The 12266-nt window shown below is 36.5% G+C and overlaps 2 long non-coding RNA genes across 2 annotated transcripts; both read left to right on the top strand.

Annotated features, from left to right (window-relative positions):
- Positions 1-6208: 6208 nt before the first annotated feature.
- LOC309487484 lies at positions 6209-6405 on the top strand. The gene is made up of 2 exons (XR_014201865.1): positions 6209-6309; positions 6347-6405. It is a non-coding gene; the product is annotated as an uncharacterized lncRNA (long non-coding RNA).
- Positions 6406-9145: 2740 nt separating this feature from the next.
- Positions 9146-11925, top strand: LOC309487453. The gene is made up of 3 exons (XR_014201857.1): positions 9146-9645; positions 10317-10351; positions 10655-11925. It is a non-coding gene; the product is annotated as an uncharacterized lncRNA (long non-coding RNA).
- Positions 11926-12266: the final 341 nt, after the last annotated feature.

Below are 12266 nucleotides of genomic sequence, written 5' to 3'. Positions count from 1 at the left end.
GCATAATATAGCCTACCTTATGGAGAAAATTTTCCGTGCTGATATGAGGAGCAGATCCCGCTGAGGAGTGAGGTAGGCTAAGTTATCCTTTCTCAAGTGTTAATGTGGAATAACGTTGTAGGCTTATGTAAACAAAAAGATGAATCGCGTTTCTATAATATGAATCGCGTTTCTGTGAGATGAATGAAGGGTACATATTTGTAAAGACTGTTTAGCCTAAATATGAATCGCGTTTCTGTGAGATGAATGAAGGGTACATATTTGTAAAGACTGTTTAGCCTAAAATGAATCGCGTTTCTGTGAGATGAATGAAGGGTACATATTTGTAAAGACTGTTTAGCCTAAAATGAATCGCGTTTCTGTGAGATGAATGAAGGGTACATATTTGTAAAGAGTGTTTAGCCTAAATATGAATCGCGCGTCTGTGTGTGAAAGAATAAACTGCTTTTACAGTTACAGTTACTGCGTTACAGTCAGGCGAAGTATGAAAGACAACATTTTGTTGACTAGATTTGGGTACAGTTTTTACTGTAGAATATACTGTCACATCAAATAAGCTTTTCTGCTCATATATATAAAATACTATTTTGTCAAAAATAAAGTCATAGACTAAGATGTTCCAATGTTGGCTATATTCAAACTAATGAATACATATGATAAAATGTAGGCCTATAATCTTTTTTTTTTTTTTTTTTACAAAGAAAGAGTACTTTTTTGCAGAAATATTGCTGAAATTGTAATTATTGTTGTAATTGTAACCTTTTTAATAAAATAGCAAAACATATTTACAAGATAGATGTAAGCAAAATCTTAAATGGTCAATATAAGTCTTCTTCAAAATATATATTTTGTCCTTGCATTGTGGCTCAGTCAGTGTCACACCTGAATGAATGGCTAATTATGCAGAGTCATTATGCAGAGTGGGTGGGACTAAGGTGTAAACTACTCCTCCCCCTCGCATATTGGCTTTCCAAGCAAAACCTGTTTTACACCATTTAAATCAATGTATTTTTTTTTGTGAACGATAAAGCAAGACTATTTTCACATAATTTTGAAGCTAGAACTGAAAGGGACAACATCCATTAGTCAAAAGTCTTGTGGGCACATATTTTGTATGAGTTGTGTGGTCTTATTTCAGCAACTTTCATTTTTATTTTTTTAAATAACCACGCATAAACATTATTCTCTTAAAAATACAAACATCTACATACATGTTGCTCGCATATTATGGTAGGCCTGTTTGTGCTATATAGAGTGAATTTACACCTTTGCCATTAACATGTTTATAAATAACTGAAAAAAGCACAAATGTCAGAGCATGTCAGAACATCTCAAGGGCCCCAAAAACAGCTTGGTCCCCAGAGGGTTAATCTGTTCTCTGGTGCGGGGACGCCAGTCCTCAGCCTTTGCGGTGCGCCCATACTCAAACAGCATGCTGAGGTCCTCTAGCTGACTGAAGATGGTGGCAGCCATGGGTCTGGAGGTTTCTTCAAGCTTGACCAGGGTGGCAAGTATATCGGAGCTATGCTCAACAATGAAGGTGGCCTGGATTTTCATGAGTTTTCCGTTCTCCTCTAACAGAACTCTAAGATCCCGCACAGCTTTAGAGGACAGTGGCAGCGTTTGGATGAAGCCATGCAAAATATCAATGTTTTCTGCCAGATATTGCACAGCTTTTATCCAGGAACCCCATCTTGTCTGGACAGCAAACACTGGCATGAGAGGAGACAGACCCTGCTGCATCGTGAAGGCCCTCAATTCAAGACGACGCTGGGGTGACTGGCAGAAAACACGCTTTACCAAACCACACATCCGGTTCAGTTCTTCAAATGTCTCTGGAAACACTGCTAAAACTAACTGCAGAAGATGTGCAAGACAGGTGACATGTACGGCATTGGGAAAGAGGCCATAGAGAATCGTGTTATATGCTTTTTTTTCCAGAGGGATGTCAGCTTCAATGAAGGTCTTTATGAAATCATAAATGAACTCCTTTCTTTCAGCTGTAGATGGAGTCTTAGACATACAGGTGGCCAATGTCTGTGTTCTGAATGATGCTGGGGGTTAAACAAGTATTTTAGTATTTTAGGGGGCTATTTTAATTCCAAAGCCAAGGGAACTTTATCACGATGCATAGTATCCGGAGAACATTTATTTATTTACGATACATTATTCATTCACAAAGAGAATTGATGCCCTTGAAGGTTAGAGTTTTCCTTTATTGATTAAGGCATTAAGATTTCCAAAAGATGATTTTGTATTCCTCTTTTAAGTCAACTTTAGCATGGGTGTGTTCACTTATGCTAAGCACTGTATGTGTATGTGTATGTGTGTGATTGTGTGAGTGTATGTGTGTGATTGTGTGAGTGTGTGTGTGTGTGTGTGTGTGTGTGTGTGTGTGTGTGTGTGTGTGTGTGTGTGTGTGTGTACCGTTCAAAAGTTTGGGGTCGGTATGATTTGAAATGCTTTTAAAAGAAGTCTCTTCTGCTGTGTTGCACACATACTGGTTAAATAAAATAATGTGAAATGGTTTGATTTTACTTAAAACATTTATAATAAATAAATATAGTACTATTAGCCGATTTTACAACAGTAGTATATTTCTGTGATCACTAATATTCATCAAGTTAAACCGAACTTTTATTTTGACGGGTTTCTGAGTGTATCTGATGATGAAATGCTGAACGTCGTGTAATCAAATCTGCGGCACTCATTTACAGAGACTCGCAAAACTATCAGACTTTAATAGCAGTCTTTAATATTCACAGACATTAGATATAGCGATTTGCTATTATAATCGGCAGTGAGACATAGTAGTTATTTCCACTTTGCGCCGGTATTGCGGTAGCAAACATCATACACCACCCAGCACTGTTCTCATCATGATTACTTTTTATTGATTTTCAACACAAAGAAAATAAAACTTTAAATAAACTTGCCAAGAGCACTCCTCTTTCTATTCGTGTGGCGAGCGGATTTGAGATGTTCCAGTGCCGTCTGTCGCCTCAGGTAATCAACGGAGTGTTGATAGGCTTTACAAAACATAACTCCGCCATCTTGCGGATGGCATCTTGTCAATGACGGGTACTACAATCCGCAGAGGTGTCAAGTAACGAAGTACAAATACTTCGTTACATTACTTAAGTAGAAATTTTGGGTATCTATACTTTACTGGAGTAATTATTTTTCAGACGACTTTTTACTTCTACTCCTTACATTTTCACGCAATTATCTGTACTTTCTACTCCTTACATTTTAAAAATAGCCTCGTTACTCCTAGTTCATTTCGGCTTGTTTTCATTCCGTCTTGTCGTCGTTAAAAAAAAAAAAAATTGGCCAATTACACAAACGGTTAATAGATCTGAGTCCCGCCTCCTGAACACACATCGCTAAACTGATTGGCTTTGTGTTTTCTTTCTATCTTGTGAGAGGCTGTAGTCACATTTGGTTGTGCGAAGCGCCAAAACTTCTCCGAGACGAGTCCTTAGGAAACCTAGATGCGGTAAGCGAGGGAGAAATTAACAGTTCTGTGCTCAATACGGGGCAAATCGCGTCAAATATTGATTTGGGGACAGACGTTTTTACAATATAATGACAATCGTAACATAACACTAACATAATCGTTAGTGTGTGTGTGTGTGTGTGTGTGTGTGTGAGCGAGTGAGCGAGAGAGAGAGTGTGAGTGTTGTGTGTGTGTGTGTGTGTGTGTGAGAGAGAGAGAGAGAGAGAGAGAGAGAGAGAGAGAGAGAGAGAGAGAGAGAAACTCTACATTATAGGGTCAAAATATCCCCTCAAAGATGTCAATATTCGAAATCCTTGTCCTTTTTTTTTTCTTTCTTTTTTTTCAGAAAACAGCTTATAAATCAGACTTTTGTTTTTTGAAAATGTAAAAATGCAGACAGTTTTCTGTAATAGGTAAGGTTAGTCTATAGGGGGGTAGAATACACAGTTTGTTTGTACAGTATAAAAATCATTCTATGGAAAGTCCCCATAAAACATGAAAAAATAACATTGCTTGGTCTGTTGAAGGCTGGTCTTGTTGAAATGAGAGGCCTGTTGATCAAATCATCCCAGTCTCATCAGCTGGACTGAAAGAAGTTTCAGTGCTCTTAGGACACTGAAAACATGGCTCAGAGGTCACAAGTGACACGACAGTATTGCTGTGTGTCGTGTCCAACAGGACAAACTGGACAGTATTGATGTGAAACATATGCCAACAGTTCATTTCTGTTAAATGATTAGTTGACTTAGTTAAAAATGAAAATTCTGTCATCATTTACTCACTCTCGAGTTGTTTCAAACCAGTTTCTTTCTTCTGCTGAACACATAAGAAGATATTTTGAAGAATGTCGATAACCAGACAGTTGATGGTAGCCATTGACTTCCATAGTACTTTTTTTTTTCCTACTATGGAAGTCATTGGGGTCCATCCACTGTCTGGTTATCGACATTCTTCAAAATATATTCTTTTGTGTTCATCAGAAGAAAGAAATTCATACAGGATTGAAACAGTTTGAGGGTGAGTAAATGATTTTCATTTTGGGTGAACTATATCCCTTTAATGAAAGATGCAGACATGTGTTTGGCTTCTTCAAAAAGCAAGGAACAAGACAGTATTGCACTATTGCATTGCACTATGAGCGGAGTAAAGTTAAGTCTCTGTTAAACTGCCACCATGTCTTTATTAGTTATTTGTAACATTACAGAATTAATTAATTTACGTATTGTTAAGGTCAATATAGACTAAAAACCTTAATACATTATCCTATTAGTTTCCTGATTCCTCCACTTATTTAGCTTATTTATTTAGAAAATATATTTTCTATGGGCATATACGGCTGAAACAGGTAGCCTAGTGCATCATCCCAAATTTTTCAACATCAACATTTTAATATAATTATAGTCAAATATGGCCTTTAGAGAAATGTGTTTTTTTGAGGAGGGGGGTAGTGCACTATATAGGCCCCTGTGGCGCGGCCTAAGCTTTTGTCCTTAATGGCATTTTTTTCCTTACATTACTTTTACTTTTATACTTTAAGTAGTTTTGAAACCAGAACTTTTATACTTTTACTTGAGTAAAAAGCTTGAGTTGATACTTCAACTTCTACAGAAGTCTTTTTAAACCCTAGTATCTATACTTCTACTTGAGTAATGAATGTGAATACTTTTGACACCTCTGACAATCCGGGGAAAACTGCGGAAATCTGCAGAGTTTTCTGCGGGAGTCTGCGGGCGCGGATTCCGTGCGGGCCTGCTCATGACATATAGCAACACAGCTAAAAGTAAATCTAATATGCTGGACCTTTTATTTAAAGTAGCCTACTTTTACCTGTTGAAACATGCCTTCACAAGCTCATGTGAGCTGTATTGTGTGTTATTTTTTTAAATCAGAACAGACCTGCAACCCATTTTTGGGTCGCGACCAACCAGTACAGAGGAACTACATTAGAGACAAATGTCAAAACACTTTACATAAAAAAGTGAGTCCTACTTGAGAGCCTGTAATGCTTTATTATTAACTAAACTTCCTGCTCATGGGGGATTCTGTTGCAATGGGGTAAAGAGAAATGATGAGGATGAAGGTCACATGTGTCGGTTTGCATGTGTTGGCAAAAGACTTACCCCATTAACTTTGACCTCTTGGCCCTGTTTTTTAAAATAAGTACTGCAGTCTCGCTCTGTGAGATGACAATCTTCACTACGCAGAACAATTTCAGAAAAAAACACAGAGTGAGTGCAATTACATCCACAAATTGGATTCTAAAGGGGGGAAATATGGGGCTGGCTAATGGACCATTTCTAGCAGCTGGAGAATATGCAAAGAGAGAAAACATAAGAGAGGGAGAAAACCATCAGAGTTCCGCTGAACAAGAGAAAGAATTCAGACATGAGGCACAACAAAAGCTCATGCATGTTTCATCGTTTCACATTAGCAATTAGTGAGATTACAGCGCTGCGGCTCAGGCCGCAGGCCCATTAGACTCAGTTTGTGGTGGACCAGGCCATAAAGTCGCACAGAAAGAATTCAGATATCTTTTAAAAGAGTGAGCAAATGCAGCTGTGATCATGAAGATTAGGCTTCCGTCTGCTTCTGGGTGTTAATGAGCCACTAAATGACTGAAGCATTTTCATATATAGAAATCAAGCACAACATATGCATTTTATGAACCACTTTATGAGCCTTTTGCAGTTCATGAGCCTGTCAACCAGTGTTGTTTTTGGCAGCCCTTTTAGTTTTAGTCTTAGTCTTAGTCTTTTGGACGAAAATGCTTTTTAGTTTTAGTCACATTTTAGTCACTTATAAACTTGATAGTTTTAGTCAAGTTTTAGTCGATGAAAACACAAAAAGGTTTTAGTCAAGTTTTAGTCGACGAAAACGCAAAAAGGTTTTAGTCAAGTTTTAGTCAATTTTAGTAAAAAAAAAAAATAGTCTTTAACAAATTAATTTTGGTTAAAAAGTATTGGAAATGGGCTTAGGTTTGACACGTTGTAGCAAGTGTTGCAATTCGTAAAACAACAGTTAACCTTAAAACCTTTGCATAATAAACTAGACTTTCTCATTGATGGAGATGCAGTGCTGCCAAGCTGTACTTCATTGTCGCATTGGGCAGAAACCTTTTATCCCCATATTTCAAGTTATATTTTTTCCATGAATTGATGCTCTTCTAAAATTTCAGCACATTGGCTATTTTCACCAGTAATCACAGTAATAAAGGAATGGTTTACAGTTTAAACAGCAAAAAACTTTGAGCTACTACAACATTACACACAGATAGAGTGGTAACAGTGGAATCAAAAGCCAGGAATAAAAACATTCTTACTTTGGCAATTGTGGCTTTATTATATAATTAGTTAAATAATAATTTATGTTATAATCTAAGTTATATAATAATTATATATTACTTTGTACCAATTAGCCCACTAAACTAATGCTCGGACACACTCGGTCTCTCTCGCGCGCAGACACACTCGGTCTCTCTCGCGCACACTCGGTCTCTCTCGCGCACTGTCGCTCGCTCGCGCAGTTCGTTTCGCTTTTGTCCAGTCCGGCGCCTCATATCGAAGATGTGTGGCGAGTGACTAGCCGCAGCCGCAGGTGTGTTGTTGTTGTGTGGAATCTGGTGCGCGGCATGGCGGCAGCCGGGTGGTGGGCGTACCCAAAACAAGGATAGGAAGCGGCAGCATTGCTGATATTTTTTTAGCTCAGAACAGACAGATTTCACGCAAATTAGGCAGAAATGACATGCATTGTGAACGTCAGACTTATAATCATTTTCGTTCCGTCTCGTCTCGTCAACGAAAACTCGCCATTTTTTAGCTAGTCATCGTCGCGTTATCGTCATAAAAAAAAGGTGCGTCAACGAAATCATTTCGTTATCGTCATCGTTGACGAAAACAACATTGCTGTCAACCATTTTTTAGGACTATAGGGGTAATTTCTTTCCTTCTTTCTTTGGTCACAATTGTACTGTCTTTTTGTAAAAAAAAAGAAGAAAAGATTTTGTTTAAATATAAAATATAAAACCATTTTAAAATATTAATATAATACACTATATGGACAAAAGTATTTTGGACACACCTCTTAATTATTGAATTCAGGTGTTTCAATCAAAGCCATTGCCACAGGTATATAAAATCAAACACCAAGCCATGCAGTCTTAATTTTTCACAAACATTTGTGAAAAAAAAGTGTCATTCTGAAGATCTCAGTGAATTCAAGCATGATACTGTGATAGGTTCCAGGAGCGACCATGCTACCATGAAGCAGAAGACCACGTAAAGTCACAGAATGGGGTAACCAAAGTCAGCTGATTCCGTAGCTGAAGAATTTCAAACTTCTGCTGGCATTACTATCAGTACATAGCACGCTTCCACTGGACTCTGGAGCAGTGGAAACATGTTCTGTGGAGTGACGAATTATGCTTCTCTGTTTGGTAGTCTGATGGGTGAGTCAGGGTTTGGTGGATGCTAGGAGAATGTTTCCTGCCTAACTGCATTGTGCCAACTGTAAAGTTTTGTTGAGGATGGATAATGGTAGCTGTTTTTTAGGGGTTCGACTAGACCCCTTACTTCCAGTGAAGGAAAATCTTAACCCTCTGGGGTATGATGTGTTTTTGGGGCCCTTGGGATGTTTTGACATGCCCTGACATTTGTGCTTTTTTCAGTTATTTATAAACATGTTAATGGCAAAGGTGTAAATTCACTCTATATAGCACAAACAGGGCTACCATCCCACATGGAAAGAATCTATATGAGGATATATGCGCATATATGAAACCTATATGCAGTTTATATGCACATATATGCTGCATATATACAGCATATATGCACATATATGATAATATATATGCTGCATATATGCGTATATATGTGCATATAGGCATAATTGAGGTGCATATATGTGCATATACAGGCCATATAGGTCTCCTGTATTGCTTCTTTATATATACATATAAGCCCTATATGTACATACAAGATATGTCTCCTATAGCTCATGGCAGGATGGTCATTTTGTAGCTCATATCTCACTTTGGAAACTGTCATACATGATGCCTAGCTCAGATAGGCACATCTATCAATTCGAAGCTCACGGAGCTGAGATCAAAAAGATAAAAATAAAAAAATTTAAAAAAATTCTGTTCAGTTTTTTGTCTTATTTTTGTTCTTGTACTATTTGATTGTTCTTAAGTAAATAAATAATGTAAATTTCTACATTTTGGGGTTTTATTTATGTTGCCTACACTGTAAAAAAAAGTGTACTTTTACAGGTAATGGTCTGTATTTTTTTAACAGAATTTTACCGTTTTGTCATTATAGTGAATGCCTGTTATTTTACAGATATTTGCTGTAATTTAAAGGTCCACTATTAAATTTACAGGTAATTGCTTGTATTTTGGTTTTACATCAATTTACGTTTTTTAAGGAACTTGTCTGTATTTTTACAAAGTAATATTTTACAGATTTTTTTCTGTGAAATTAGAAAACAAAGAAAAGAAGGTATAACTGCAGAAATCTGCATCTATTCAATATGTTGTCCTTACAGATTATTAAGCATGTGGGGGTTAAAGTGAGTTTTTTTTAAGGTTAAATAATAGTATTTGTACATACAGCCTACCCTACATAGGCTACAGTAGACCTGTATTGAATTGTTTTTAGGCTATAGTCTTTTAATCTTGTCTTGCAAATAGATGCTCATTTTGATCATTATTTCATTGTCTTATTCTCCCATAATTTCATGTATATTTTATTAATATTTTTCTAAATCTCCGTTGCTGCACATTCAGGGCTTTGTGTGTGTGTGTGTGTGTGTGTGTGTGCGCGCGCGCGCACGCGATGACGCAGATTCAAATTCGCCGCCATTACGTTTCCGCTGTTTAGTCCCGCCCACAACGGTCAGCTGATCAGTCGACTTTGGATCTGTATCAAGTGCAAGTGGGAGATTTGAATTCAGTCTACTCTCCTGAAGTGGATTGTGAGATTAACAGGGGTTCAATATGACACCTCATAATTCAAAGCAATCGTGTTCGTCGAGAGCAGCCGTGAGCAGGAGCCCTAGCTGTTGTCAGTTTGGATTCTTCGGAAATAGCACCCTTTTCAGTGAGCCTGGTTCGTCACAGCGGACATCATGCCAACCGATCACCGGCTGAGGTAAGAGTCTGCATGTGAACGATATTTTATATTACATTTGTGTTAAGTTTACGTTACAGTTTTCAAGCTAACATTAGCATTTTAAATGATGAGCTGGAGGCAAAACACTGAATATGTAGCATGCATCTTTACATTTTCCATCTGTTTTAAGAAAGATCAGTTGAACCCACACCTCAAAAAATACCTAAAACAAGCTTTCGTAGACTTGTTATACATAAAGTCCGTTTAATTGTGTATAAAATCTTTGTTAATACGCGATAGTATCTGTCAGTAAATCAATCTCTTAAATGGCGGGACATTTTTAAACACTGTCTGGAAGCTGAAAACTCTTCTCTTAAAAAATAGTAACCACGTTTTTGGCGGATTTTTATTACCATTTTTAATAACCACAGTTATACTTTTTGGTTAAACCATAGTTAATTTTCATAAGGGTTAATGTGGTTATCAAGACCGTTAAGAAAACGAATTCAGCAAATACTGTACTTGTTGTTGATACAGGAAAACACATGAGGCTAGTATATGAACACCACATGATAAATTCCATATTCTGGCTGCATGCTTGCCAACACGTCAGTTGAGGTTTTGCATTGTCCCAGTGGAACATATTCTGACATATGCAAATGTAATACTGAGTTGTAAAAAAAAATATATATATATATTTGTGATTTCAGGTCAAGTGGAAAGCAGAATGATCATGGCAAACAAGGTATGGGAAGAAGTAATTTAAAATATTGTAATGGCCGAGTCTTCTGATTCCATATGATTGCACTAAAAGTGGCAGAAAATTTAATTTGTTTTATACTATATTTTCCCATGTGAATATTCATTTGATCCTTGTGAGGCCACTAGAGCTGCACAAGGTTTGGTTTTGCTTCAGTAAGACCACGATTGTGTTAGATTCCACCCATCTATTATTATTATTTTTTTGTATTGTAACTAGGCTCTGTCATTTAGAAACATGGGTTTTCCTATCACTTATAATGACATATATCTCTACCTTTCATTCCAGCCAGAGGATCTGACGGTTGCTGCTCGCATCTCAGCCTACCTGATGGAAAATTCTTGCTGGATGAATGACCTTCACCTTCAATTCAACCTTGCCAAGACAAAACTGCTTATGGTTTCACTTTCAGCCAAACCATGCGATCCTGCTGATTTGCCTTATACAACACCAGAAAGATCCGGCCCTTCCTGTCGGAGTCACACAACTCCTTGTCTAAGCTCTTGTTCTATCCAGACTGGACTATTGTAATGCTCTCCTGGCAGGCCTTCCAGCATCAGTCAAACCTCTGCAACTGATCCAGATGCTGCAGCAAGACCTAAACTCACTGCTTCAGATCTATGTGTCTCCAGAAGCTTGTGTTCTGCAAGTGAACGGCGCCTTGTGGTGCCATCATCCCAAAGAGACACAAAACCACTTTCACTGACCTTTACCTGGACTGTTCCCTGCTGGTGGGATGACCTGCCCAACTTAACACATTTTCAAGAAACTTCTAAAGATCCATCTTTTCATAAACACTTGACCCAATAATACTAAATCTTTGTTTTAATAATAAATAAATAAACTTGTATACTGTGCTACACTAACTGGGACTTGTCACTGCACTTGTTGCTTCTATTGTTCTCTTAATTTTTAAGTCACTTTGGATAAAATGTAATTGTAAATGTGTAAAATTAGTTATATTAGAGTATAAAGGCATACAGCAATTGCCTTTTAATGTAGATATTTTTACATGTTCTAAATTATATACTAAGATTGTATTTCCTATCATTCACATATCTTGATGTTCAGTGTTTGTTTAATGAGTAATACTGTAAATGTGCAGGTATTTTGTACTTATACGTTTAATTAATTTAACAGAAATTGACTGTACATTTGCTATTATTAAGTACTTAATTAGAGATTGGTCAAAGTTGTGAAATTGGAAATGCCTTAACTGTAAATATACAAACTTTGAATTTGAATTTATGTATTTAATGCATTTTTATACATAACTTCATAGTTATTATACACAGGAAAAACTATATATTAAAAGATAATTACTGTAGATAGACAGCATTATTATAAAATAACTTTATAAAACCCTAAATTTACAGTTTAACTTGAAAGTTAAATGTTTTTTTTTAAATGTAATTTGACATCATTTATCCGTTTTTCCATGGTTTAATAAGCCATTATCAACAGTAATGTACTGTAATTTAATACATTTTGACACTAAAGTCAATTCTGTATTTTCACTGTTTTTGCCTGTAATTTTGTGAAATGGTTATTTGCTGTAATTTAACGGAATCCGTCTGGAAACTTTGCTGCCAGAGATTTACAGTTTGTATATGGGATTTTTTTTTTTTTACAGTGTAGGCCTAGTAGCTATGGATTTTAATAATTTTACTAATATATAGTAGGTAAACATATAGGTGCATATATAGGTGAACATATAGGTGCATATATGTGAACATATAGGTGCATATATATGTGAACATATAGGTGAGCATATATAGGTGAACATGTAGGTGCATATATGTGCATATATGTACATATAATATAGGAAAACGGCCAATTTTATATATGTCACATATATTAAAAACATATATCAAAACATATATTAAAACATATATGTTTA

The sequence above is a fragment of the Leuciscus leuciscus genome, assembly GCF_965113295.1.
Source record: "Leuciscus leuciscus genome assembly, chromosome: 23".
Taxonomy (NCBI): domain Eukaryota; kingdom Metazoa; phylum Chordata; class Actinopteri; order Cypriniformes; family Leuciscidae; genus Leuciscus; species Leuciscus leuciscus.
The sequence above is the reverse complement of the archived record's forward strand: the minus strand, read 5'-3'. Positions and strand labels throughout refer to the sequence as shown.